General features: G+C 42.1%; 1 protein-coding gene across 4 annotated transcripts in view; it reads right to left on the bottom strand.

The window, feature by feature from the left end:
• The window catches only part of CHD6 (chromodomain helicase DNA binding protein 6), a 205,853-nt gene extending 179,076 nt beyond the window's left edge, over positions 1–26,777 (bottom strand). For all 4 annotated transcript variants that reach the window (XM_042930946.1, XM_042930951.1, XM_042930952.1 and 1 more), the window contains exon 1: positions 26,699–26,777. The gene's annotated coding sequence lies outside the window, so the exon portion shown is untranslated. The remainder of the gene's footprint in view (positions 1–26,698) is intronic.
• Positions 26,778–27,616: the final 839 nt, after the last annotated feature.

Genomic DNA, 27,616 nt, shown 5'->3' with positions numbered 1-27,616 from the left:
GACCATGCTTAAGCTTCTTTCTCTCCTTCTCTCTCTGCCTGTCCCCCACTCATGAGCATGGGCACTCTCTCAAAATAAACATTTTTTAGAAGTTAAAAACGTTTTCTAAAATTTATTATTAAAAAATAATAAATAAATTGAAAAGGGTTAAAAAAAAAAAAAAAAAAAACCTCTTAAGAAAGTCAGGGGCACCTGGGTGGCTCAGCTGGTTAAGCGTACCACTTTTTGGCTTAGGTCACCATCTCACAGCTCATGAGTTTGAGCCCTGCGTCCAGCTCTGTGCTGACAGCCTGGAGCCTGCATTTCTCTGTCTCTGTCTCTGTCTCTGTCTCTCTCTCTCTGCCCCTCCCTGCTTGCCCTCTCAAAAGTAAACAAATGCTAAAAGAAAAAAAGCAAGCAAGAAATAAAGCAAGAAAAAGGTAGTTGACACGTGTCCAGAAAATATGGCAGCAACAGCTCAAGGATTTCCACAGATGGAAGATGCCTAAAACACGCACGCTACTCTACTACGATACAGAGTTTCGAATCAGTCTGTCCATCCAGTGGTCACAGGGTTTCTGTACCTCCAGCTTTTGAGTCCTGTCATCACCTTTATGGTTAAAAAACACTTTTCTAGAATAGTATTATCTACCTAGTTTGTAAAAAAGAAAAATGTCACAAACCACAAAAAGGAAAAAAAAGAGTGAATAGGGTCAAATCTAAGACTAGAGTAGAATGAAATGGCAGAAAAGGAAATGAAAACAAAACAGAAAAAATTGGAAAGTTAACACATTTAATTTTCTGGGGGGACAAGAAATACCATTTACTGGCCTAAACACAGAAAGTTTTGAGAAAAACAGTATTGTTTCTTCAAAAAGAAAGTAAAATGCTGAGTACACTTCTGACCTATGACCCATTTCAAACAATGAACTCACTCCTTGCTAAGTGAATTAACAATGACTCGGTGATATCTGTTAGAAGAAACTCATTCCTCAGTAAACAGCCAAGCAAGTCAAGGACAACACAAATAGATTAATATAAACAGAAATCAGAGCCACAATGCACACTACACTTGACTGTTGTTCAAATGCATACTTCTGACCCAGACCATCCTCGCAAAATGGAATTCATGGTCAACCAGCCCACCACACTATAAAGGATGGAACAACATGGCAACAGAACTGCACTGGCATTAACAGGGATGCGGCGTGAAAACACTGGCCATGCTGTGACTTCCCAAGATCCCTGCTCCATAGCAGGCTAAGTCTAATATGAGTGGGCGTGAGGTAACACATCTCATTCAACTCTGCATGAGTTAGTTCTCGTAATAGCCTAGAAGCTTTAAAGATCTAACTCTGGAAAAGGGTCTTGTAACAGCGACTCTAGGATACAGACCATTATAACACCGTTATGATAAACATCATTACCCTGAAAACCAAAAACTGCCAGTTCCCAGGTACCTATAACAAGCCTCATCTGCTACCACAGCATTCCAATGCAGATTACAACAAAAGCAGTCCCTCCAAAATTCATCCTGATAAGAGTTCTCTGTGTCTCTAAAGAAACAAATTTAAGATGTGACTATCTAAAAGCACTTTCTTAAAAGAGGCTTCATTAACAGAAAGAAGAATCCTCACCCATCCACCACCCTCTCAGTGGCCACCACAAGAAAAAATTCAACAAATCTTCCCACAATTTCCTTCCCCCCCAAGGAGGGGGAGATTGAGATGATCTGATTTAGAGACAGCTCTTTGGTATTTAAGCGTTGCGATAAGGAGAATGCCAAGGCTGTTTAACGCCAGCCCAATCGAAGAAAAGGGTTAGATGGCAGATGAGAGGGACAGGATTTGTTCAGAACAGGAACAGGTTATTAAGAGTTATGAAAGTTATGAAACTACCTTCTTTGTGATATCCACCTGGCGTTCGTAGTTTAGGTTCTGTTCTTCCCAGTCCTTATTTTCACTCTTTATTAATTGATAAAATACCAGTGTGGACAGTGTTAGACACAGTAGCCAAGGCTCATGGATCCTTGTGTGCAGATGAACCATTATGAACTCAATACATGGCCACTGAAGAGCAAGCCCAGCCCTCACGGGGGTTACACCAGACCGGTCTACAACCTGCTTTTCTTGGTGCTGTCCTTGTCCAACCCCCCTATCTCCCCCAGCTGCTTTTCTCAGGTGACAACCCTCACATAGCCCAACAACATTATGGCGAGTTCTCAAACACTGGTGTTATGAATTGTGTAACTCCCTCCACAAGCCAGATTCATATGCTGAAGCCCTAACTCCCAGTACCTCAGAATGTGACTATATTTGAAGACAGAGCCTTTAAAGAGGTAATGAAGTTAAAATGGGGTCACTGGAGTGGCCCCGAATCTAATATGGCTGGTGTCCTTTTCAAAAAGAGATTAAGACACAGATAACACAGAGAAAAGCCCACATGGGGACATGGTGAAAAGGAGGACTGCAAGCCAAGGAGGGCCTTCAGAAGAAACCAAACCTGCCACCTTGCTCTTGGATTTAGTCTCCAGAATCGTGAGAAAATTAATTTCTGTGAACCCCACCCACCTGTAGTATTTTGTTACAGTAGCCCCAGCAAACTGATACAACAGGGAACACATTTGGAACACATTTTGCTACAAAACCCCATGACTAAGGACAGACGCTCCATCTGGATCCACCCTCAGGGAACTTTTGATGGCTTTAGGGGACATCTCAAGTCATCTCAATTACTGAAAAAATACCATGTTCATAATAAGCATCTCTGTAGTTTCACCTCATCTCATAAAACTCTTCTTCAACATCAACAGTAAAGCACTGCCAGTTGTTCCTTAGCTACAGCAATCACCAAATTTCACTTCTATTCCCTGCCTTCTCCACAACGATACATTGATGATCATTCCCTACAGTGGTCTTCTCTCATGGCTCCAGCCTAAGACAGAGGTCAAACAAAGGTTTCCTCAAAACTTCTTCCCAAAGTGATATTTTTGGCACGCCTACACCTCTTGATCAATCTAAAATCAAATTATCACTACTGCAGGTCTCCAAAGACACCATGCTGCTTCACACATCCACACCTGTGCTATCACCTTCTGACCCCCTGGAAAACTTCTAGTAATCCTTTGAGACTATCAGAAGAAATTTCACCTCCTCTATAAAGTCTTTCAAAAACCATTTTCACCCCTAAAAGGCGACCAATTCTTCACTCTCATAATTATGTGGCTAAGTGTCCATCTCCTTCACAAGACTCAAAGCCCCCTGATAGCAAGAAGTTATTTATCTTTGATCCCAAGGCCTGTGCAAAGCACCTGGTATAATGGCACTTGTAAACGTATGCTGAATAAATGAATGTCAGTCCTCAATGGCGTAAATCATATGTGATTATTCTAGGTCTCTTCCTAGCAGGGTCATGTGACCAGTTAATAATCAATGGTCCCCAACAAGGTGGATGAATCTCACAATCATAAGGTTGAATAAAAGAAGCCAGATACAAAACACTACATTCTCCAGGATTCCACTTAAAGTTCAAGAAAAGGCAAAATGAATTTTTGGCGTTAGATGTCAAAATAATGCTGGGGAGGACTGCGGGGGGGCAGGTATGAATATTATCAGAAAAGGGCGTGAGGGAAGCTTCTGGGATGCTAGAAATATCTCCATCTCGATCTGAAAGTTGTGGTTACACAGGTATATTTACATGTAAAAATCCAGCAAGCAGTATACTTGAGTACACTTTACTGAATACATGTTATACTTCAAAAACCCAAATTTTATGGTCCTCATCTACCCTCCACCCCAAAAACTCAAGTGCTCAAAAAACATTTGTGGCTGAATGACTAAATACCCTCTGAATGACAGTAATTAACCAACTATTTTCACGTAAGAAAAGAAAAATCTACTCAAGCAAATGCAATCAAAGCCTTGGGTTAGAGCTAGGCTACAGGGAACACCATCATCCCCTCGCACAAGCAGGACATTCACTTCTGTCCAAAGTTGCGGCGTGCCTGCAGGTGCATGGGTAGCATCTTTCCCTCTTCCAACTGGCCCAAAGCATAATCCCTAGATGTACAGCCCTACTGCTGAAGCCTAGGACCTCAGTGGCATTTCAAACTACTAGGAGAAAAAAGGGAATTTTACAACTGGAAGTTCTTTCTACTGCATTAAGAATCTAGACACATAGTTGGGGCCCCTGGTTGGCTTAGCTGGTTGAGCGTCTGCCTCTTGATTTTGGCTCAGGTCATGATCTCGCAGTGTGTGAGTCAGAGCCGCTCACAGGCCTCTGTGCTGATGGTGTGGAGACTGCATGAGATTATCCCTCTCTCTGCCTCTCCCCCACTTGTATACACACACTCTCTCTCAAAATAAATAAAATACAAACACTAAAAAAAAAAAAAAAAAAAGAAGAATCTAGGCACATGGTCAACTAATGATTGACAAAGCAGGAAAGAATATCCAATAGAAAAAAGACAGTCTCTTCAGCAAATGGTGTTGGGAAAACTGGACAACAACAGGCAGAAGAATGAAACTGGACCACTTTCTTATACCATACACAGAAATAAATTCAAAATAGATGAAAGGCCTAAATGTGAGACAGGAAACCATCAAAATCCTAGAGAAGAACACAGGCAGCAACCTCTTTGACCTTGGCCACAGCAACTTCTTACCAGACACATCGCTGGAGACAGGGGAAAAGCAAAAAATGAACTACTATGACTTCATCAAAGATAAAAAGCTTTTGCACAGTGAAAGAAACAATCAACAAAACTAAAGGCAGCCTATGGAATGGGAGAAGATATTTGCAAATGACATTTCGGATAACAGGTTGGCATACAAAATCTATTAAGAACTTATCAAACTCAAACCCCCCCACCCAAATAATCCAGTTAAGAAATGGGTAGAAGACATGAACGGACATTCTTCCAAAGAAGACATCCAGATAGTTAACAGGCACGTGAAAAGATGCTTAACATAGCTCATCATCAGGGAAATACAAATCAAAACCACGATGAGATATCACCTCACGCCTGTCAGAATGGCTAAAATTAACAACACAGGAAATGACGGATACTGGTGAGGATGCAGAGGAAGAGAAAACTTTGGCATTGCTGGTGGGAAAGCAAACTAGTACAGCCACTCTGTAAAACAGTATGGAGGTTCATCAAAAAGTTAAGAATAGAATTACCCTATGATCCAGTAATTGCATGACTAGGTATTTATTCAGAGGATACAAAAATACAGATTCGAAGGGGTACATGCACACTGATGTGTTTATAGCAGCATTATCAACAACAGCTAAACGTGGAAAGAGCCCAAGCATCCATCGACTGATGAATGGATAAAGATGTGGTATAAATTTATAAAATGGAATATTACTCAGCCATCAAAAAGAATGAAATCTTGCCATTTGCAATGATATGGAGGGAGCTAGGGTATATTATGCTAAGCAAAATAAGTCAGTCAGGGAAAGACAAATACTTTATGATTTCACTCACATGTGGAATTTACGAAACATAACAGGTGAACATATGGGAAGTGGAAAAAAAAGAGGGGGGGCAAACCATAAGAGACTCTTAACGCTAGAGAATAAACAGGGTTGATGAAGGGAAATTGGTGAGGGATGGGCTAAACAGGTGACAGGCATTAAGGAGGGCACTTGTCATGATGAATCACTAAATTCTACTCCTGAAACCAGTATTACACTATATGCTAACTAACTAGAATTTAAATAAAAATTTGGAAAGGGGCGCCTGGGTGGCTCAATCGGTTGAGTGTGTGACTCTTATTTCAGCGCAGGTCATGATCCCAGGGTAGTGGGATGAAGCCCTGCACTGGGCTTCGCACTGAGCATGAAGCCTGCTTGGGATTCTCTTTTTTCTCCCTCTTCCCTCTCTCCCCTTCTCTACCCTTGCTCTCTCTCTCTCTTTAAAATAAAAAAAAAAAAATAAAAACTTCTTAAGAATAAGGAAAAAAAGAATCTAGATACATTGGCAATAACATCAGAAGGGACCTTCTGTCCATCTCTCTAGCAACTTTCACTTCATTATTCTGCAATTGTCTACTTACCTGGCAAACTCCTATTTACCTTTCAAAACCCAAGTTAGACGAGCACCTGGGTAGCACAGTCGGTTAAGCATCCGACTCTTGATCCTGGCTCAGGTCATGATCTCTCAGTTTGCGAATTTGAGCCCCACGTAAGGCTCTGAGATGCCAGTGCAGAGCCTGCTTGAGATTGTCTCTCCTCCTCTCTGCCCCTCCCCTGCTTGTGCTGTCTCTCTCTCATTCTCTCAAAATAAATAAACTTAAAAAAACTTTTTTGTAACAAAATAAAAAATTAAGAAGCCCAAGTCAGACGTTAACTCTTCTGGGAAATTCTTCCTAACCTCCTTACCATCCTCTATGTTCCTTTTTCTGTTCTACTTACTTAGTTTCACTGCAATTCAAATCCTGGGCTTATCTATCTCCCCTACTACACTGTGATCACATTTATTACCGCCAGCACCAGCACCAAGTACATGGCAGGGCACAGAGGAAGCACGTAAGGGTCTGCTGAAGTGACTTGAAATAGGACTACCACTGGACAAGCCCTACCATTTAAATGTCCAACTCTAGAGTCCTAAAATAAGTGGTATTTCCCAGATAAGGCACAGTCTGTACTTAAGAGGGAGTGAAAAAAAACTATAAATATTCTCTAGGACAATGTTATTTTTAGTATTGTGGTCAACAGCTTCTAAGAGTGAACTTCAAGGTGGCAACCTGAAGATGAAATGACTTAATGAAGACCATAGGATGTGCCAGGTAGGCTATTCTCCTGAAAAGAGGTATGGCACAGAAGACATGGTCCCAGCAGCGGTGGGTTCACTCACTTCAGGGCAGGGTCTCCAATGCCCTGCACATTTCTATTACATGTAAGAACAAGTAACCATGTGCTCCTGAACTAGTTTCTTTACCTCCCTGTGCCTCAGTTTCCTCATCAGTAAAATGAGGGGGTAACAGGTTACCTATTACCTCACACTGTTGGAGAGCATTAAATGAGAGAATAAATCTAAAATGCTTAGTACCTAGCATATAGTAAGCACTCAATCAAAGTTTGCTCTAATTATTCTGTTGCTATGGGATGGGAGGCCTGAGCTTTATTCCTGCCCTGCCTGGTGCTGGGACCAAAATTAAAGAGGGGCAAAATCTCCTTTCTTGGCCTTTCTACCACTGGCGTCCATGTTTGCACAGCTGATACTCTCTAGCTATATGCAGGGCTTCCCTCTGACCATGAATAAATACACTGCGACAAAGCAAGCTACACCTCATTCTTTACACCTCTCCTCTTCCGTTCTAATAAAACCTAAGTAGTTTCCTATTTCATTTCCTCGGTGCTCTACACTCTTTTAAGAGATTAATGACAGCAAATTAATCAAATACACAGAAGCTTGTAGTCACTCTCTCAAATATTCCTATGAATAAACCCATTAAATACTGAGGATCTCAAGAATTTCAGGCTTGGGGCACCTAAGTGGCCCAGTCGGTTGAGCATCCAACTTTGGCTCAGTCATGACTTCGCGGTTCTTCGGTTCAAGTGCTGCGACAGACTCTGTGCTGACGGCTCAGAGCCTGGAGCCTGCTTCAGATTCTGTGTCTCCCTCTCCCTGTCCCTCTCTCCTGCCCACACACTCTCTCTCTCAAAAATAAACACTAAAAAAATAATAATAATAAATAAAATCTTTAAAAAAAAAAGAATTTCAGGTTCTACTATCTAATGTTAGATCAATCTTCCACCAGCCTCCATCCCCCCACCCCAACCTCTCTTCCTTCCTTTCTTTCTTTCAAGGGGAGCAAGGGGATGCTGGCACCACAAATCAAAGAATGAAGTCGCTCATTTCACCTTCCTGGGAGGCAAGTTGTTTGGCTGCCACCAGAGCAGTTTTACTTGTGGGCTTAAAAACCTCACTGCAGCCCTCCCCTGCCATGAGCTCCCCAGGCTTCATTCCCTACCAAGGAGTAAAACTGCTGGTGTGATCAAGTTCAAGGGCATTTACTGAAACAAAATCCAATGACTACAGTGAGTACAGAAGCTCAGGCTCTGCCCACCTCTTTCTTCTTGCCTCTCTGGAGGGTGTTTGGTGGTCTCTAGACCCGCTATGCCTAGGCACTGCTCTTCCTGCTGGCTGTCATGCTTCTGTAAGTCAGTGTGTCATAGGGGGGCCTGGGTGACTCAGTCAGTTAAGCAACTGACTTTGGCTCGGGTCACCATCCTGCAGTCCATGAGTTCGAGTCTTGCATTGGGCTCTGGGCTGACAGCTCAGAGCCTGGAGCCTGCTTGGGATTCTGTGTCTCTGCCTCTCTCTGCCCCTCCCTCCCTCTCTCTCTCTCTCTCTCTCACTTTCTCAAAAATAAAATAAACATGCTTAGTGGGTAACAACAAGCATTTCTTTTTCTTTCTTTCTTTCTTTCTCTTTCTTTCTTTCTCTCTCTCTCTCTCTCTCTCTTTCTAGAGTGCAGTACACAGTGGGGGAGGGGCAGAAAGAGAGAGAATCTTAAGCAGGCTCCATGCTCAGCACAGAGTCTGACACAGGGCCCAACCTCACAACTGTGAGATCATGACCTGAGCTGACATCAAGAGTCCACACTTGGGGCGTCTGGGTGGCTCAGTCGGTTAAGCGTCCGACTTCAACCTGGGTCCCGATCTCGCGGTCCGTGAGTTCGAGCCCCACATCGGGCTCTGGGCTGATGGCTCAGAGCCTAGAGCCTGCTTCAGATTCTGTGTCTCCCTCTCTCTCTGCCCCTCCCCCGTTCATGCTCTGTCTCTCTCTGTCTCAAAAATAAATAAACGTTAAAAAAAAAATTTAAAAAAAAAGAGTCCACACTTAACCAACTTTGCCACTCAGGTGCCCCCAGCACTTCTTTTTAAATTAAAAACTTTACCAAATAAAAACAGGTGACTTTAAAGTAGAAAATTATCTTAATAAAACTATTTTCTTAATACAGTAGATACAGTGCATCATGAGTAGTAAGAATAAATACTGAGTATTAAAACCTTTGAATTACATATGTGTGTGTACATCGGGCACAATATACAGTTGTTATTACTGTGAGTTGTGGCTACAGCAAGATCACAGAACTAGTTACAGCGGTCAGATGCAAGCCTAAAGTAAATTCTCTGCAGACAGGAAAGTTAGCAAGTGGACTCTTCAGCTGCTTTGTTTCTAGGCATTAGACTGCCTCCAGTCTAGGTTAAAACAAGCATTCTCAATTGAGCAGTATCACTCCAAAGGGACAAAAAGTGGTTCTTGAGGGTTAGAATATCTTAACTTGTTCATGTGTGATACAGACGCACACAGTATATACACATATACACTATATATTCGTGGTATTAAAATTTCATGGGTAGGAGGGTAATAACGCTAAACAAAAATTGTCTAAAAGGGCTTCTTAGGGTAGTGATAATAAAAACAAAGGTTGAGAAACACTGGCTTAAAAGAATTCATTCCAAGAAGCCTAACTTCCAAGACTCCACACAGAGCAGGAAATGGTGGTGATAGCAAAGCCTTGCCTTTGGCTCACCTGTTTCCCTTGAGGTATTGGGGGAAGGGGAGATGAGGGCAAGGGCTGATAGGGGACAGGAGCCTAATGTTCCTAGTTCCCTAATCAAATACCACCTCATTCTCATCCTCCAACCAATATTCAAACCAGCACTCCGACTTACACGAACAGACACGGAGCTCAGCTTTGCGTGTGGAGCACACAGCTGCAGCTGCCGAGATGTGGCTGGAAAGGAAGGTCTGGAACACAGAGGATGGTGAGGATGGAAACAGAGATCCCAGGGTTATAAAGAGTTGAAGCAACAGGAAAGAAGTCTGCCTAAGAAGGAATGAAAAGGCAAAAACACACAACCACTGGCATATTTAAAGGGGGCAGGGGCAGTAGGGCCTACTAGTTAAAAAAAAAAAAAAAGAAAGAAAGAAAAAGAAGACCCCATGAATTATAGAAAGACAAGGTCATGATAATCAGTGGTCCTCAAGAAAGAGCAGAAGACAACTAACTTTTAACATCCAGATGATTTACAGTCAACTATGAAAATCTTTTCTCAAAGTCCCGTTGACACTATCACATTTTTTTTCTTTTTTAAACTACATTTTCTTAATTAAGCACCTGGGCAACCGGAATGGCTTTGATCCTAAAATGAAAACTACCTCTGTTCAAGATAAAGTCCCTCCTGGCCTCAGGAGGATGTGCACAGTCAGGTCTGCATTAGCTGCTGGGTTCCACTTCAGAACTCTGCCTTCCGTCTCCGAGGGCCAATTCCCAGCCGGCTGAGAGAGCATGAAGGAGGCCAGCTGGGGAGAAGGACGAGAAGCTCGGCCTCACTGCCCTTACAGAGGCTTTCACTTCCATTCCTGAATTCTGCAACTACTGGATCACACTAATCAATACTGAAATATAAGGACACATGACAACTTAGTACAATGCACAGTCCCAAACTGGATTGGAGAACAGGAATAAAAAAGCTAGAGAACAGGTGAGTGGTAAGATTTAGACACAGACTATATATTGGTTATATGTCAAGTGTCCTGAATGATGTAATTATAATTATGTACCCTTTCTCTCACAATAAAGATGCAAAAGTATTTAAGAGTGAAGTGTCATAATGTCTGTCTGCAAGTAACTCCCAAAGGATATGGCTAAAAACAGAGCACGACAAACAAGCAAGTGAAAATTTGGCAACAGTAATTGGTGAATCTAGGTAAAGGGGAGATGGGTGTTAATGGTAACATTCCCATAACTTTCTATAGGTTTGATGTTTTTCAAGACACAAATGTCAGGAGGGAGGTATAAATGACATCGACTATATAAAAGTTTTTAATTCCTGTATGTTCTGACTCCCCTCTATTAGAACAGAGAATGAAGAGTTCACACAAAAATGATTCACAGTGGGGGCGCCTGAGTGGCTCAGTCGGGTGAGTGTAGGACTCTTGATTTCAGCTCAGGTCATGATCTCACATGACATCATGCCCCATGTCAGGCTCTGCACTGACAGCGTGGAGCCTGCTTGGGATTCTCTCTCCCTCTCTCTCTGTCCCTTCCCCACTCATGCTCATTTGCTCTCTCTCCCAAAGAAACCATTTTTAAAAAATGATTCACAGCATTTTTTAAAATATTATCCCCACTCAGAAATAAGTGTATTTGGCAAAGAAAAATTATTTCAAATATACTCTATACCACATGGCTAAGTTCCTGAGTTACACAGATTAACAGAATCTAGTGTTAAGGTTCACTTTCCACATGTTGTTGTAGAAGATAAACCTTAACAATACTTTAAGAATACTGGGGTGCCTGGCTGGCTCAGTCGGCAGAGGGGGCAACTCTTGAACTCAGGGTTGTGAGTTTAAGCCCAACATTGGATGTAGAGATTACCTAAAGGCAAACTTACTTATTCACACTAATAAGGAAAGAGAGTATGGATAAACCAAATCCATATGCAGACTAATTGTTTTAATCACTGAATTTTAACTTCCTAAATCTTTAATCAGAACTATGAGGAAGTAGAACAGACCAAAAGGTTTCATTTCCATTCACTCACATCCCTAAAGGAATTTCTATTTAATAACAAAAAGGAAAGAAGCAAAAGAAATAAAATGCCCTGAATACTCAACTATGAGTACCTGAACAAAAGAAAACTAATCAAGGCAAATGTTTATTAAGAATCTACTATGTACAAATCTCTGAAAAGTTCAAAGTACATACAAAGACTGGACTTTGCTCCCCTGGGGGCCACCATTTTGTTGAAAACAGAGAAACTGAAGAAAAATAATGGTTGGCTCAGTCTTCCCTTGTCCCCGTTCCCAATGCCTCAAAGACTTCTCTTCCAGACAGCCTCCTCATTTATTAAACTGCCATCAGGCCTTTCAAACCACAGGTTCTCAAACTTGGGTGGCACACTGCAATCACCTGGGAAGTTATCAAAAATCCAACACCTGGGTCCCTCGAGGATCTAGACAATCGGGTTTTATTGTGTGTGGCCTAGGCATTGGTATTTTCTAGAGCTCTCCAGGTAACATGCAGCAAAATTTGAGCACCACTTGATCTCTACTGCCCAAGTACAGAATATAATCTACTCCCCGGCAATAAAACCTGATGATTCCTCACTGTCCACACAAATCTCAACTCCTTACCATCATTTTCAAAGCCTTTCTTTTTTTTCATTCTTTTTTTTTTTAATGGTTATATTTATTTTTGAGACAGAGAGAGACAGAGCATGAGCGGCAGAGGAGCAGAGAGAGAGGGAGGCATAGAATCCAAAGCAGGCTCCAGGCTCCGAGCTATCAGCACAGAGCCTGACACGGGGCTCGAACTTGTCAACTGCGAGATCATGACCTGAGCCGAAGTTGGACGCTCAACCGACTGAGTCACCCAGGTGCCCCATTTTCAAAGCCTTTCTATATCTCCAAACCTACTTCTCCAGGCCTCATGCCCACCACAAATCCACAGGTCTCCACTACTCCTCCAGCTACACTGAACTTCCCACTCCGCACCACCCCCTCACAGGATACTGTCCATGCATAAAAGGCTTTCCAAACTCACAGACACCAATTCCAGTCTCTGCGATCCAAATCAACTTTCAAGAACCAATTTTAAAGTTTCCTCCTTTCCAAACTCTTAAACAACTTCCCTGAGTAGATGGCTGCCTCCCCTTCTTGCTTCCAACAAAACTTTGGACATTTATCCAATTGTCTAATTTGACATTTATCATGATGTTCGTAGTAGCAGTTTACATTTCTTTCCCTTCTAACAGACTGTGCATTCCTCAAGGGCACAGACCATGTGCATTTATCTTCAAGTTCCTAGTGCCCAGACATGGCTGAAACACAATGCAAGTCCAATAACTGTTTACCAAATGAATGGGTATCACATACTTGTGGGATAAACAATGAACAATTTGAGAAAAGACAAAGGCAGTTCAATATGAAATGCCAAATTAGTTACATGGGCCAAACCTGACTCCAGAAGTGCAGATGGGAAAGAGGGTGCTTCTGGCACTTACAAGGGGGATGGCCCCATGAAGATTCCGGGTCCCGAGCTCAAGTTTCAAAGAAAGGAAATTATCTAGACAGGCTGAGAGCAAAGAGCAGAGAATTATGAGCATGGAAAACGGCACAGATATGGCCTGGTACACATGAAAAAGCCATTTAGCTCAGCTTCGGGTTTCCTCAAAAGATACCCGAAGAAAAATATTAGAAATGAATCATGTTTTTTCTTAGTTATAGAAATCTGTCTCGTTAATCCTCTTCCTAGTCCTTACCACCACTTGATACGTTAGGGTTCTGTATATTCAAACACTCACTATAATACAAGCTCCACAAGAACAAGAACTTCCTTCTGTTTACTGCGGCATCCCCAGGGCTTATATCAATGCCTAGCACATAGTAAATGCTCACTATATATCTGCTGATTGAATGAACATGTTTATTACAGGCCTCTGATCTAATGCTTCCTTTCACCTGGCGATTTCTTCCAGTCTCCACTTCCAAATCCCGTGTATCCTTCTAACACTAATAAAAGCTCCGACTCAAAGTCTTCTCTGATTCCTCACTTCCCCCTTTTCTGAACTCCCAAAGGATACTTTTTATGGGCTACCTTGCAGTAGCACAAGTATCAGCGTACAGGTATTTATGTATATCTTGGTTCCCCTTTATACTATAAATTCTTTGAGGGTAAGCTCTAGGTCATTCCCCACCCCACCCCCCAGAGCATAGTGCCATGTAGAGCTGTTCAGCAATTCCTGTTAAATAAAAGGAAAAATTAAATTAAATGTGGCATAAAGCCTTTAATATCTAAATATGAGAAAGATTAAGATCAGTAATGTCTTATCTCCATTCATCTGGGCCCTGCGATACCTGATCCTTTGAAACTATAATATCCAACACTTATGCTTACATGTGCCAGGCATTGTTCCAAGGCTTTACGTAAACGAACTCAATCCTCAAAACAACGAAATGAGATATGTATTGTACAGATGTGGAAACTGAGGAACAGGGAGGTTCACACAGCCAGTGAGTGGCAGAGCAAGGATTCAAACACACAAAAGATGGAATCCCAGAAGGCAGTAAAAGTAGATAACAGACAACAGAAAAGGAATGGAGGTTTCTGTAGTGCAACACTGAGAAAAGTAAATCCTGGTAAGAGACCCTTGGACCTGGAACTTCAGGAGTATCTGTAAGAAGGGATGGAACAGAGAAGTAAACATAAGCTCTGGCAGGACATTATCATGGGCAGAACCCATATTCTATACACAATAGTGGGTACTGAGTTGGTATAGCATAATCAACGGCAGCAAACAACAGTGCTTAAGAATGAAGGGCTCAAAGTGCCTGGGCCACTAGTTCTGCCACACAGGTAAACTGAATTCCTTTGTCTCCATTTCCTCAACTGTAAAATGGGCCAATATCAGTACTCAGCCATGAAGATCAATGATGGTAATACGTGTATATTTACATTATTCAGGATGAGCTTGATTTATGCTGCAATTAAAACTCCATTTAAAAACTTCAGTGGCTTATGGGAATGCAAGCTGGTGCAGCCACTATGGAAAACAGAATGGAGGTTCCTCAAAAAGACTTAAAATAGAACTACCCTATGACCCAGCAATTGCACTACTAGGTATTTATCCAAGGGATACAGGTGTGTGTACTGTTTCAAAGGGACACACGCACCCCCATGTATATAGCAGCACTATCAACAACAGCCAAAGTATGGAAAGAGCCTAAATGTCCATCGATGGATGATTGGATAAAGAAGATGTGGTATATATATACAATGGAGTGTTACTTGGCAATCAAAAAGAATGAAATCTTGCCATTTGCAACTACATGGATGGAACTGGAGGGTATTATGCTGAGTGAAATTAGTCAGAGAAAGACAAATACCATACGACTTCATGCATATGAGGACTTTAAGAGACAAAACAGATGAACATAAGGGAAGGGAAACAAAAATAATATAAAAACAGGGAGGGGGACAAAACAGAAGAGACTCATAGGGGCGCCTGAGTGGCTCAGTCGGTTAAGCGTCCGACTTCGGCTCAGGTCACAATCTCACGGTCCATGATTTTGAGCCCCGCGTCGGGCTCTGGGCTGACGGCTCAGAGCCTGGAGCCTGCTTCCGATTCTGTGTCTCCCTCTCTCTCTGCCCCTCCCCCGTTCACGCTCTGTCTCTCTCTGTCTCAAAAATAAATAAACGTTAAAAAAAAAATTAAAAAAAAAAAGAAGAGACTAATAAATATGGAGAACAAACTGAGGGTTACTGGAGGGGCTGTGGAAGGGGGGATGGGCTAAATGGGTAAGGGGCACTAAGGAATCTACTTCTGAAATCATTTTTGCACTATATGCTAACTAATTCGGATGTAAATTTTAAAAAACAAAAAAGAAAATTTAAAAAAATTCAGTGGTTTAGGGGCGTCTGGGTGGCTCAGTTGGTTAAGCGTCCGACTTCAGCTCAGGTCATGATCTCACAGTCCGTGGGTTCAAGCCCCATATCAGGCTCTGTGCTGACAGCTCAAAGCCTGGAGCCTGCTTCAGATTCTGTTTCCTTCTCCCTCCCCTCCCCCGCTCATGCTCTGTCTCTGTCTCTCAAAAATAAATAAATGTTAAAAAAAATTTTTTTAATAAATAAATAACTCAGTGGTTTAAAGCATAGGCTTATTGTTTACACTACATAACCACTGAAGATTTCTTTCAGAAAAAAAGAGGTATTTGCCTAGAAGTGTCTCACATCACTTGTACTCAACTTTCAATATCCAAAGCAAGTCACAGAGCCATGTTCAACTTCAAGGTGATGGAGAAGTACTATTCTACCAGGTACCCAAAAGAAAAACAAAAATAGGGTATCAGTGAACAGCCCTAAGAACCACACCACACAAGAGCCTAGCACCATACCTGGCATACAGTAAGCGTTCAGTGATTGGCAGCTGCTATGATTATCACAATAATTAAGGGGTCTGGGAAAAACCTATTGTAATAATCCTAAATTAAAAAGCTGAATGCATATGCAGATGTGGGGGAAAAAACGATCATTCACATTATTTGCAATAAAGCAAAGGTAAATTTACAAAGGATTTCACAATGATATCTTGGAGGGATATGCCAAAAAGTTTCTAGTAAATAAAAAGTAGTAAACAAGAGTTACCAAAATAGTACCACAAGCCTTTTACCATGATATAAAAGGAAAGGACATGCCAAAATGTTTCTAGTAAATAAGACATAGTAAACAAGAGTTACCAAAATAGTACCACTCATTCCTACTCATTTAAGACATGTAAAGTTTCATTGATATCTTTGTTTTATTTGAGAACATTAAAAAAAATTATTCAGCCTTTCACAAATTCACTTCTAATCTCAGAACCCAACTTCCCCATATTATCCCCATAAGTTCTTAAGGTAATTCTCCCACAGGGGGTTTCAGGACCTTCACCATCAGAGTCAGGGAAAGAGTCCTATTTAGTAAAATGAGAATTGAATTCTAAGCCTGACTTGGCCGTAGACCAGCTCTATGGCCCCACAAAATACTTATATGACTAGAAGTCCATTCTGTCATCCATAAGATGATGAAATTGAACTAGATGGCCTCTAAACTCCCTTCCAAAACTACTCTCCCGCAATCCTGAGAAGCCAGAAAGAGGCTTTGGTTTAGAGGAATCTAGTTGAGATGCTGAATTATGTAAGACCTGATAATGCATAAAGCTTAAACTAGAAATAACTCCACAAGCACAGCTCTGATGGTAGCAACAAAGCTTAGTTCAAGAGTGAGCACAGGGGCAAGTCAGAGCACCCAGGGAGAGCCCTACTAGCATGAAGTGCTGCGCTAGAGTGGAAAAGGGTGGGCAGAGTACGACTAGTATGTGTAAATGAGACTGGTATTTGTCCATGGCTTATGAAATCAGTCTTTTAGTAACATGTCATACCACATTCCAGTCACAGCTCTAGGAACCAGTGACAGTGATGGAAACAAACTGGAAGCAAAGAACCTGCGAACATTTTAAACTTAAGATCTGTCAACTATCAGATCTCAGTACCAACAGACTGGATTTTTCAATTCCAAAGCAGCAGTCCAAATATATACCTAGAGATTAAGAACTTGAAACTCTTTGGAGAAAGTCAGACAAAAGTGCCCAAAGCACCATGTTACAAGATGTTGAGCCACACCAATCAGCGATACTCGTGTCATTTTCAGCTACACAGAAGCCCCTGCCGAGACAACCTACCAGGACATCTTCACTCGCTGAGAATATAAGACCATCCCTACAACAAAATGGGAAATGGTGCCTTTTAATGAACACCAATGGAAGATAACACAACATTAATTCATGCCATAAACAAAGTAACTGACACTGTTGCATTGACAATTTTGTGATTCCTGCAGCCCTATCCACGATCTTTAAGGAACCCACCCACTCTAAGTGTATCAACACTCTGAGTGTATCAACAACATGGAATACCCTTTACTGTCTTTTATGCTTCAAAAGTCATTGCCTATATGACTAACAATCTCCTGCCTGAAAACCTAAAACCCGGCAAATATACTTAATAAAATTATGGTCCTATTAGAAAAGACTCACTGTGTGTGGACAGCATTTCAAAAAGCTATGATTCTACATGTGCATCTTCATTTACTTTTACAGCTACGTTTCCTTCCACTTGTCAATCAGAAAACAATCTCCAATACTGCAACGGATACTGATCAATATATTACAGTCAATGCTATCCTTGACTTTTAGGAGTTTAAATATGAAGTACAAGTAGATGGAGAAAGAGGCAGAGAAGCATATACAACTCTGTATGAGTAAAGGAAATGTTTTACCAATCAATTTTTAAATGTATTGGAAGGGAACAGAGTATAAGGTTCAACCTTTCAAAGGATCCTTGGTGGATATTATTAAAAACAAAGATTACCTTTATAAAATGAAAAACTATCCTCTAAGTAACCAAAAATACTCTCCATATGAAAAAAAATCTCCATTAACTAGTCTAACGTAATGAGAACTCTCCATAATTGGTGCTTTATAATGAGAACTAGAAAACTACAATGTTGCACTTAAAAGCTTAAATCTTTATATGAAAGAAAAAAGCCTAAGAAGTCATATTGCAAGACATTATGCATGTTAGTCACAGCCATGAAGGATCACAAGGCCTCACTAAAACAGCTACCCTGCTGTTTTCAAAACCTTTGTGACACGGATCTAAATTTATTTTCTGACCCTACTATTTTCTTAACATCAAGTCAACTTTTAGATAAAAAGAGGTAAATATAAATGGGCAAACAGTGCCAACTTTTATTATACGATTGGCTTAGTCTCATTTGAAGTCTAAAGGATAGTCTTGTCCTATATTCTAATTTCTAAAGGAATGGAAAAAATCCACTTCTGCCCCCCCCCCCCACCCCCCCGCCAAGACTGGGGGACTCTAAAGGATCTAAACCTGTGCTGTCAAATGCCAGTGCCACTAGCCGTATGTGGCTATTTAAACTAACCAATATTAAATAAAATGTAAAATTCTATGCCTCAGTTATACTAGCCACCTTTTAAGGGCTCAAAAGCCACGTGAAGAGTGGGTCTCACATATATAAGACATTTTTCATCATAGCACAAACTTATACTGGACAGTGCTGATTTAGCACAAAGTATCTTTTTTTTAATTTTACAACAAAGTTTCTTAGATTTAAATGTGCCCAAAAATCATTAGTACAGCTCGTTAAAACAAAGATTACTTGGTCCCTACCCCAGGTAGTTTATTTCAGTCAGTCTGGTAAGTGGCCCCAAAATGTGGGCCATTTCTAAACAAGCTGCAAGAGAATGGTGATGTTACCTATCACCTTGAGTACTGCTCCCTATGGTTAAGAACTTTTTGTTTTTTCCCAGTTTATCATAGACTTAATTCTTTTATAAAACACGAGAAAAATGAATTATCAGGAAAAAAATTTTTTTAAACAAAGACTACTATAAACTTACATTTTTTTATTATCAGACTCAACAGACAAATCATTTTTCTAAAAAATGTTGTAAAAACATCTAAATGCTTCAAGTTCTGTACTTAACCTGGTCACAGACAGGTAACAAACAACCCATAGACCTGCACAGATCTGTGGACTAACACTGATCTAGATCTAGATCTAGCTCTGATCTAAAAGAACTTATTTCACATTTTTACAATTATCTTTTGGGAGCTGGTCATTAATGATCTCTTTCATATCCTCTATTATTTCCCCACCATAGTTTTACAACTCAAGGTAAAAATGCTAATTCTATTAAGCAGAATATTGAGTCCCTTAAAAACAATGCTATAAAGGGCTAACTAAGAGAAGCAATCTGGGGCACCTGTGTGGCTCAGTAGGTTAAGGGTACAACTCTTGATTTCGGCTTAGGTCATGATCTCAGGGTTCGTGGGTCAAAGATCCACAACAGGCTCTTCACTGACAGCTCTGAGCCTGCTCAGGATTCTCTCTCCCTCCCTCTCTGCCCCTCCCCCACTCACATACTCTATTTTTCTCTCTTGCAAAATAAATAAACTTTATTTTTTTTTTAATTTTTTTTTTTAACGTTTATTTATTTTTGAGACAGGGAGAGACAGAGCATGAACGGGGGAGGGTCACAGAGAGAGGGAGACACAGGATCTGAAGCAGGCTCCAGGCTCTGAGCTGTCAGCACAGAGCCCGACGTAGGGCTCGAACCCACGGACTGTGAGATCATGACCTGAGCCGAAGTCAGACGCTTAACTGACCGAGCCACCCAGGCGCCCCACAAAATAAATAAACTTTAAAAAAAAAAGCAATCTGATGGTGTTACTGTTTATAATGTGATCTGATTCTGCCACATGGTCAATAAGGATGATGCCTTGACTTCTTCAGGCTAACCTACAGTTGAATTTAGACTGCTACCTTTAAAAGAGTCGTTTAGGCCGAAATATACAAATGAACATTAATAAAGTCTTTGTGTTAAATTATTTAAAATTTCTTTCAGTAAATAAAATCTATGATTTGGACCTAGCTTACTGGACATAACCTTTCAAAGAATTTTTTTTAAGTTTATTTATTTTGAGAGGGGGAAGGGCAGAGGGAGAGAGAGAATCCCAAGCAGACTCTGCACTGTCAGCGCAGAGCCTTATGTGGGGCTCAAACCCACAAACGCTGAGGTCATGACCTGAGCCAAAATCAAGAGTCGAACGCTTAAGCAAATGAGCCACCCAGGCACCCTTCAAAGAATTTCTTAGAATACTGATGGTTTCCTTGAACCCAAAGTAAATAGTCCAAGCCAACTTCTTTACTCATGTACACTTAGAGAAGGTACAAATCAAACAGAATCCCCTCACAGGAGTCAATGCCCTTCACGGAACTGCCTCAAGCTTAAGGTGTTTTCCTCAATATATATATCAAACCAAAGAAATGGATTTTTCTTCTAGTCAACTTCTGGTCTGGCCCAACAAATGAACTTTTCTAAGAAAACTTCCAGAATTTCTCAAGTTTGGCCATTTCCTAGAGACTACTTTTAGAATTTTGTTGTCGCTCTAAATATTGTTTTACCAATTTGCTTCATTTTTTCTTAAGCAAATTATAAAATAAGGCTCTGAGAATTTTAACATTTCATCCTCTTGCCTATAGTAACATCTGGTTTAACAGAACTCAACATATATGCATGTTATCTGCAAAATAAGCTCACATGTTCAACCAGAAATTAAGAAAAATTCCACTTGAAATTAACAACATTGACAGAAAAGTTGCAAGGTATCACATACAAAGTCTGGGGAATATGAAAACGGAGGGGTTATTTTTTAATTGTTCCTCTTAACCCCTTTTTCCTCCTAACATATTGAATGAAGCAGTAACTGAATGAGTAAGTAGTATTCAAAGCAAGAAAATGTCAGGAGCTTTTGCCATGGCCACCCCTCCAGTCCCATCTGAAGAGGCACATGGCTGCAGCAGAGAGGCCAAGGACCCTCTAAGACTGTTTTGCAATTGCCCTCACGCCTCCTGCTTGAACCTTTACTCTTTTATCAGGCTGCAGGGGAAAGGGTGTGGAACAGCTTCCCAAGTATAAAAATAAGGCAGGGAAGAATTCCAGGGATAACCTTTGCCTGGATGCTGCCCGGAGTGATTCAGAAGTACTTCACCAAGCCCAAGCCAACTAATTCAGACTGAAATCGCAATACCTCCTGAAGGGCAAAAAAAGCCCAACAAAGTCAGCCTCCTGGAAAAGATTTTGCTCATACAAAACAACTAGTTTTGAAATGACCTAAATCAATGATCCTTAATATTGTTTTTGCATGTGGATAGGAAGAGACAGAGGGGAAAAGGGGGGATGGGAAAACATGGGGGTACAGGAAGGGAAGGTGGGAGTCACAGATGCCTTCAAGAATTATGAAAGGAATGGATTCACTGCCCATAAAAGTGCACACACAAACAAAATTTTGCATACTATTTTGGAGAGTTCACAGACCAAAGAGTCTCTAGGGGTCCATGAATCCCAGGACAAAAAGCCTCAACCTAAACAGGTAGGAACTAAAGACCAAGGTTACCACAGTAATTAGACCTTCTTTTAACCTGAAGCCTGACCTTTTATGTAAAAACAATCTTACAATTAAAAAATATAGAGATTTCTGAGCACCTGGGTGGCTCAGTCAGTTAAGTGTCCGACTCTTGGTTTCAGCTCAGGTCATGACCTCATGGCTTGTAAGTTCGAGCCCCACATCCGGCTCTGCACTGGCAGCATGGAGGCTGCTTGGGATTCTCTCTCTGCCCCTTCCTTCCTCACTCTCTCTCTCTCTCTATCAAAATAAAGAAAAATCTTAAAATATATATATAGAGAGAGAAAGATTCCAAAAATAAAATACTTTGGTCACATAATGTAGAACAAGTTTTTAAATATATTTAAAATTTACTGATAAAATAATATATTTAATCCATAAAAAAGATCAGTGAATACTCCCTACAAAAATCTTTAATTAACAAAGGAGTAGAAAAAGAGAAATCTCCCTTTACTTATTTAGAAAATTCGAATCCAACTTGTTTCAATTCATGTCCTGAAGTTATCTTAAAATTCTACTTCCTAATTTTCCTGAAATTTTCATATACTATCTTAGTAGGTTAAGTTCTGAAATAACTAGCGGATAAAAGCATCATGGCAATCTATTGAAATATCATGGTTTTTTCCTTGCTAAAAATTTAAGTCCTTCGTTATGACTATAGAAAGAAAAGGTACATCAACTGAAAAAAAATGATTCCTCAAAACAGGAACTATTTATGTCATATACATTATCAAAGATTCTAAAAGTCTCGACGGCAAACGACATAAACAGTAAGTACATGAGTATGTAAAGAATCACTATTACAAACTATAAAAACCAACTAATAGGGGTACTACAAGCAAAAAGAAATGCTTTTCTCTGGATCTTATGCAAATAATTCAGTTCAGAAATGGGAACAGGGATGGATATTTTAAAATAACTCCATTTTACTACCTTCAGGACTTTTATGGAAGTAACAGAATTTCTCAAGAGGGTATCAACGCCTCCACAAAATGAACTAAAGAAAAGAACATTTTGGCAAGGAAAAAGTGACTGCATTCTCCCTCTGCACTTCATGGTTATTAGTACTAGGCTAGGGTGAACTCTTAAGTGCCCTACAAGGACCTCTCCTACACTCTGGAGACAAGGACGGTAAAGGGTACCTTACTGTATTCTAATTTGCTTTTTCAGTGACACATTCTTGAAATGAAGTAGTAAAAATGAGTGAGTGCATAGAACAACTTGTTAGTTGACTTAGCCCCATACCACTAAAACATGACAGCACATTCCAGCTTTTAAAGAAATCTTTAGAGGCTGGTTGGTGAAAAGAATATGTGCTTTGAGTCCAGATGATCTGGGTTCAAATTCTGGCTCCAACATTTACTAGTTTTATTGCCTTTATATACTAGCTTCATAAGTTACTTCATCTTTCTGAGCTTCCGTCCATCCTCATGGAATGGCCGTGAAAATGGAGACATTTTTTCATCTCTGCAGCCCCAGTGCCTGGCTAAGTGCTGAACACACACCAGGTATTCAAACGTTAGTGCTTCCTGCACGCTTCACAAGTATGTCACGTTCTATTGGGGAAAAAGAAAAAAAAAAAACAAAAAAACATAACACAAAACACCAAACCTGTTCTCTAGGAAACAGATAGCTAAGCCCTACCTATTATTTTATCTATTTCAAAGAGTTTTCAATGTAATAACTTGGTACAGGGGAATGCAGGCAATTCCATGGAATTCACTGCAGCTTTTCATCTGAATTAAACTAAAGCTTTGTATGAGGAATGGAAGTATAAAGTGAAACACTAAATATTTATTAAAAATAAAGCTATTTCCAGGGTGCTTGGTTGGCTCCATTGGTAGGGCATGCGACTCTTCATCTCAGGGTTGTGAGTTCAAACCCCACTCTGGGTATGTAGATTACTTTAAAAAAATAAAATCTTGGGGCACCTGGGTGGCTCGGTTGGTTAAGCATCCGACTTCAGCTTCAGGTCATAATCTTGTGGTTTGTGAGTTCGAGCCCTGCATCGGGCTCTCTGCTGACAGCTCAGAGCCTGGAGCTTGTTGCAGATTCTGTGTCTCCCTCTCTCTCTGTCCCTCCCCCGTTCTCTGTCTCTCTCAAAAATAAACATTAAAAACATTTTTTAAATCAAATCAAATCTTTAGGGATGCCTAGGTGGCACAGTCAGTTGAGTGTCCAACTTCAGCTCAGGTCATGATCTCACAGTTGGTGGGTTTGAGCCCCAAGTAGGGCTTTATGCCAATAGCACAAAGCCTGCTTCAGATTCTGTCTCCCTCTCTCTCTCTGCCCCTCCTCCACTTATGCTCTCTCTCTCTCAAAAATAAACATTAAAAAAAAAATCTTAAAAATAAAATAAAATCTTTAAATAAATAAAACTATTTCTAACCTTGTTATCCTGGGGGGGATAAAAGGGAGTGAAAACACAGTCTCCTCGGTTGACTTAGATATTGTCATTGTCAAATACCAAAAATCTTTTTGCAGGTAGAATCCTCGAACCCTCTAACCTGTTCAAAAGGGTCCAGCCATTACCAGTACAACTCCATTCAGCCATTACCAATACAAAGTCTTTCCATGAAAGCTGAAAAACATAGGCCCCTACAGTGAGAATCAAGCCTGAGAGTGAGGAACCCTTTTTCCTCATGGTTTAACACAAGAAGACATAACCACAACCTCTGCTTGGGGCAAAGCCATGTTTCCAAGAAAACCGAAACACTTGTTTGAAACTTCTATAACTCAAAGAGATCTCTAAGACACAGTGGTCCAAGCGTCTATTGTTTCTGACAAGTTTTCTGTAACATAATGGCAAAAATCACAAATGAGATCTGGTTTCTAAAGAGACAGGATTCTGCTTGAGATCTTTGGTATTTGAAATAGTTATAAGAAAAGTAAATCCATAAATATAAAAAACTAACTGCTAAAGGATCTTCCAGAAATACAGTAGTGTTACTTATGGCTCTCCCATTTCACTCCAAACTGGTCTTTCAACTTCTTGTGTGGTTGGCAAAAAGTAACACACTGATGAGTTCAGAGAACTTCCAACTATATCAATAAATTATAACAATAATCATAAAAATAGAGAATATTAAAAAGTTGTGGTATAAGTGATCACACTGAAAAACCATGCATACTGTTAATAACAGAAAAACTAACTATAAAAAGGCAAGAAAGAACTGCAGGATAAAAGATGTGACTCCAGGCAGACTGATACCACGATGAGACACAACTAACTTCACAAGAGACTGAGATTTATTTTGCCCATGACCAGACTACAGCAAGAACAGTATCATATTCTAGTTACTATAAAGGAGATTCCAAAGTTAGCAAAAAGGAAAAAAAAAAATTGTAAAGGTTAACTCTTAATAGTCCATTAATGAAGAAAAAGGTTTTAATAATCCTTCATAATTCATCAAGGAGATCTGCCCTGGGACAAAAAGAAGTCCAAAATTAATCATTTTACCACTCCCCATTTTCCCAGGCCTTGGGTTACAGTCACGCATTGCTTATATGAAACCACCTGTTCCGGTTGGCATAAACCATGTTACTTGAATATTCATGCCTAATCATTTTTCATACATAGATCTCAAACCTTCTTTGTACTGTCCTAGAGCCACAAAGTTCACAAAAACTATCTCCCGGAGGTTGTCAACTTGATCTACCAATTCAGCTTATCAACCAACTACCATGCCATGCACAGTCAATAACTACAGATCTCCAGTAAGAAAGACAGTTCACAATCAGCCTTGAGAGCATAGAACTGTGGTCCCTACCAGGACTTTTCTAAGTACCACAAGCATGCCCCATAAAGTATGCCGAAATTTGGGGCCTAATGGGATTGTATTCCAATACGCCATCTGAGAAACAATAACTGAATCTCGGGCAGTATTGCACACACTCTGAAAATTACAAAAATTTTTAAATGTGTATCTTCTCTGTTCATGGATCTGTTACAGCAGAAATAAGCAGTTCTGACGGGGTGGGGAAGAAGGTACATACAACAGTTCCAGGGATGCCTGGAGATGCCAAGGATTCAGTGGAAACCTCGGCCAGATTACTAATGGTCCATAAATCCTAATTTGGAGAACACGGGCCTACAAGTTGAAAATTGAATTATATTGCCTTATTAGATCCCACACTACCGAAACCACAGTCATATCAGTCACAACTGGTACTAGGAATACTTTATGTACACAAATATAAGTGCCTGCTTATGTATTTTTAATTGGATCAAATAAAACTGAAGCTGAAAACAAACTCAAATTTCAATTATCTCACTAGTGAGGGGATTTCCTAACAGAGTCTTTTTAAAAACCAAGTAGCTGCCAACCCTCTGCACATCTGACAAGCATGTCTCTGGAAATTTGGGAGCAAAAGACGCCGTTACTTCTCAACAGTGAAGGAAATACCCTAAAGGGGACAGATTCCTCTTTTTTTTTTTTTTTTTTTTTTTTTAAAGCTCAAACATGCAATCTAATAATGCACAAAACTTGGCTGCGGGGTTGCTGGACACCTCCAGGGTTCCAATTTTCGGGGCGAGTGCGCGCTAGTGCGTAAGAAGGGGGCGGAGGGGGAGCGCGCTCCGAGGACGCGCCGGGGCCCCCGCCCCCTCCCGGAGCAGCAGCCTGGCACCAGCCCACCCTCCTCCACCCCTGCAAACAGACGCAGGACGCCAATAGAGCAACTTCTCCGCGGGGGCGGCAGTGGAATAGCGGTCACCCCCGCGGCGCGCGGCGCTGCCCTGCCCGCCCGCCCGGGGGTCCCTCCACGGCCCGCCCCGGGGGGGGGCCTCCGCACGCCCCGCCCCCGCCCGCCAGGCTCGGGGCCGGGGGCTGCCCGGACCCCCGCCCCTCTGCGCCGCCCGCAGCGGCGCACTCCCAAGGACGGCCGCCCGGCCCGAGCGCGGCCTGAGCGCGAGCGGGAGCGGCGTGCGGCAGAGGCCGGCTCCTCTCCTCAGGCCTCAGGCCGCCGCCTCCCCTCCGCCAGGCCGCCCGCCGCCGGCCCCACTCGGACCCCGGCCGGGCCTCGGCGCCGCCGCAGCCCCTCATCCCGGCTCCATTCATAGGGGCACCCTAGCCCGGCCAGCGGGGCGGGGCCAGGGACCTGCGGACAAGGCCGGCCAGCGAAGGCCGGGGAGGAAAATAAAAAGTTAAGAGAAGAACTTACCTAAAATGGCTCCTGCAGCAGCCAAAATACAAACAGCTATTATTTGGTGAAGTTTAGCTCAGACACCCTGCAAGGACACCCTAACCCAGCTCAGGCCCGCCTTCTCTGCCACGCCATTGGGCTTCGCCGGCCCAAAACACAGAGTCATTGGTCAGCCTGGCTGCCGCTCAGTCGGAAGCCCATTTCAAGCTTGCTTGCAGGGGCGAGTGATGGGCTCGCTCCATTGTGCTCGTATTTGCATGGATGTGATCGCGGCGATGATTGGCCGGCGCCGGGGCCGCCCCGCCCTCTGCCTCGCGCCCCCCGCCTTGGAGACGCCGCTGCGCGCGGCCCCGCCCCCCGGGACTGAGCGGCGGGGCCACGGGGGCGGGGCGGGGCTGGGGTCCTGCGGGCCGAGGGGGCGGGGCGGGGTCCTGCACGCGGCACTCCGCAGGCAGGGGGCGGGAACCTGGAGCACGCGGGCGAGGAGGGGGTTCTGCCCGCAGGTGGAGGTCTCACAGGTAGCTGGCCGGCGGGCTGACAGACGCTGGGCTGGCGTCTCCCATGGTGGGAGAGGATGTGGCTGGGGTCCCGCGACAGAGAGGGATTCCGCTTGGACCGCGATCCCGCAGACAGAAGCGAAGAGAGGCGAGGGTCCCGCAGGTCAGGAAAAGATTCCGAGAAACCAAGCGAAGAGTCAAGGAGCTCCATCCTGTGTCTCCAGCCGCATCTCCTGCCGCTCCGCCTGACTCCTGGCATTCTTGGCACACGACGGGCTTCTTCCCAAGGCCCCCCTACTCCCCGGGAGTTTTCATCCCCAGGGATCCTGCGGCGCCTTGGATATACCTCCGAAAAATCAGGTGTTGAGCTATGGTATATTTATGTTCAGGCCTATTTCCCCCATTATCCTTGTAGCATCCTCAAGGACAGGGCCCAGCA

Source organism: Panthera leo, chromosome A3 (genome assembly GCF_018350215.1).
Source record: "Panthera leo isolate Ple1 chromosome A3, P.leo_Ple1_pat1.1, whole genome shotgun sequence".
In the NCBI taxonomy this organism is placed as follows: Eukaryota; Metazoa; Chordata; class Mammalia; order Carnivora; family Felidae; genus Panthera; species Panthera leo.
Note: the sequence above shows the minus strand (reverse complement) of the source record. Positions and strands in the feature narration are given on the sequence as shown.